The following is a 3,118-nucleotide window of genomic DNA, read 5'->3' as shown; positions in this document are numbered from 1 at the left end:
TGTTCTCATGAATCTTAGATCAGAGGCAGTTGAGTTTCGAGCTGGTGGAATTCGAAGTTGTAGCAGTGTTTTCTTGGTATCAACGTGGCAATGTCTTTCAATGAATTGCGATTGGAGTATGCTCTTGTGGGCAGCTCAAACTATGTTGCATGGAAGGATAGGATGGAGGCAGTGTTGGATGATAATATACTGAAGGATTTCATAGAGGCTGATGTCCCAAAGCCTACTAATGTTGCACAGGTTGATGCTTGGCAAAAGAAGATAGCAAAGTGTCGAAGGATTCTATTGGAGGGTGTGAAGGATCACATTGTGTCCAGCGTGCATGGTAAGGCTTCTCCATACTTGATGTGGAAAGCGTTGATAGATCTATTCCAAATAAAGAGCGATCAGAGGAAGCTGGCACTCAAGGATAAACTCAGAAACATCAAATGTGAGAAGGGAGACAGTATGCCCAAGTATCTCAAGAAGTTCACTCAGTGTAGGGATGAGCTAGGAAGTGTGGGGATGACTGTCGATGATGAGGACTTGGTGAGCTTGGCTCTCCTTGGTCTTCCGAAGAGTTGGCATTCCTATCAGGACTCTGCCAATGGTCGGGAGAAATTGCCATGATGGGAGAGACTTTGGTCAGATCTTGTGCAGGAGGAGATCAGGCGGAATACCAAGGACAGATATTCATCAAAGGGACCTGATGAAGAAAATTGCGCTTTGGCTGCCAAAGAAAAGAAGGGGAAGAACAAGAAAGCTTCTCAGTCCGGTGCGAAAGGCAAGAAGCAGGACATGTCCAAGGTGAAGTGTTTTCACTGTCACCAGCATGGACACTATGCCACTAATTGTTCACAGAAGAAGAAGAACAAGCAAGCTGCTGGATCTGTAGCAGGAGAGGCTCTAGCCTCATAGTTTGAGCTTGATTTTTCATTGATCGCATGCTTGGTTTCAAGTGTGATGGGATCGGTGTGGTTCTTGGACAGTGGTGCGTCTTTTCACATGACAGGAGATTGAGATTTGTTTTCTGATTTGGAGGACAAAGATCTTGGAGTGCACATCGAGATGGGCGATGATTGTAGATACAGTGCGACCGGTATCGGTACCATTTCCTTTGAGAGGGAGTTTGGTAAACCATTCATATTGAAGGAAGTGATGCATGTTCCAGGATTGAAGAAGAATCTTATCTCTGTGGCGATGTTAGAAGACAAGGTATATGATGTTGTTTTCAGCGAGGGAAAGGCTTTCATGCGCAGCAAGACAACTGGAGAAACCTGGAAGATAGGGGTTCGAGTAAGGAACCTTTATTAGTTGCATCTAGATGGATTCGCAGCAATGGCATGCAAGGCAGAAGGATTGGTGAGCTGGGATGATGGCGAGTTGTGGCACAGGAGATTGGGTCACCTTCACCATGGAGCCTTGAAGATACTGCAGCAGATCACTATAGGGCTTCCTAAAGGCACTCTTGCGCAGTCAGATCAATGCAAGGGGTGTACTTTGGGAAAGTTTGTGAAAGCCACCTTTCACGAGAAGGATAGTCGCGCCACGACGATCCTTGAGAGAATTCACACAGACGTGTGTGGACCTTTCTCAGTAGCTTCGACAGCAAAACACAGGTATTATGTGATCTTTGTTGATGATTTCTCTCATAAGTGCTGGATCTTCTTCATGCAGAAGAAGAGCGAGACATACTCAAAGTTCTGTGAGTTCAAAGCACTGGTCAAGAAGGAGTCAGGGAAGAAGGTGAAGGCTCTTAGGAGCGATAATGGTGGTGAATACATCTCTGGCGAGTTCAAGGATTTCTGCAGTGCAGAAGGGATTCGAAGAGAGCTCATAGCTCCCCATAACCCAGAGCAGAACAGGGTTGCTGAGTGGAAGAACAGAACGATCGTGGGTGTTGCACGGGCGATGTTGCATGATCAGGGCCTACCCCTTCACTTGTGGGTGGAAGCATGCAATACAGCAGTTTATGTGCAGAACCGTTATCCTCACAGGATACTTGGCATGAGTACACCCGAGGAGGCTTATTTTGGTAAGAAGCCTGATCTTTCTCATTTGAGGATTTTTGGTGCTAATGTTTACATGCATGTGATGAAGGATTCTAGGAAGAAGTTGGAGCCGACCGTAGAGGTTGGGATATTTTTGGGGTACACTGATATGCCCCACAACTATCGTGTGTATTTGCCAAACAGTGGTAAGACTGTTGTGTGACGAGATATAAAATTTCAGGAGGAGAAAGCCATGAAGTGTTCGCTTGAGATGGAGCTACACTTGCATGCAGATGAGGAGCTATTAGTTCCTAAGGATGAGCTTCAGGATGTGGATCAACCGTAGGACGAGGTTCATGGAGTGGAAGAGACCACTCATGCAGAACAACCATCAGAGGGTGAAAGCACTTGACAGAAGCTGAGCGACTGGCTCAAGATGCAGAGAAAGTTGTAGGACCACCTATAGCCCAACGCAGGCAGAGATAGTCACCTGATCAGTACACTGGATACATGGCTCTTATGAGCAAATGTGTTGTGACTTATCCATCCTCTTTCGAGGAAGCTGTGGAGGATCCCACATGGGTAGACGCCATGGTGGAAGAGTATGATTCGATTGTCAGAAACAGTGCATGGGAGATTGTTCCTAGACCGGAAGGGAAATTAGTGGTGGGTTCGAGATGGATCTACAAAGTTGTGCAGATGGGGTGGCACATTCATCAGATGGATGTGAAGACTGCGTTCCTTCCTGGAGGTTGGAGGAAGGAGGATGCTACTTCAGCGGAGGTAGTGGATGCCACTGTTTATCGATAGTTGGTGGAGTCGCATGTGTGCAGGCTTAAGAGAGGCACATCGGGATATGGATCTTGGTACAGAAAGGAGGATATAGATTGGGCAGGGAGCTCAACGAACAACATCAGGTACCATCATATCAGAGATTGTGTGCAGCGGAGAATCATGTTACTTTCATACATTCCAACGGAGGATCAGGATGTTGATATCTTGATGAAGGCGCTCACCAGGAGCAAATTTGAATACCACTGAGGTAGGATAGGGGTTGCTGATAATCCATATCTTTTTGAGAGTGAGTGATGAGAATGCAACAAGATGATGGATCTTAGTGGAAAGAAGTCGCCTTCACTAAGTGGGCC

The sequence above is a fragment of the Pinus tabuliformis genome, chromosome 9 (assembly GCF_031772625.1).
Source record: "Pinus tabuliformis cultivar Carrire ecotype Pingquan chromosome 9, CPIR1, whole genome shotgun sequence".
NCBI classification, from domain to species: domain Eukaryota; kingdom Viridiplantae; phylum Streptophyta; class Pinopsida; order Pinales; family Pinaceae; genus Pinus; species Pinus tabuliformis.
The sequence above is the reverse complement of the archived record's forward strand: the minus strand, read 5'-3'. Positions refer to the sequence as shown.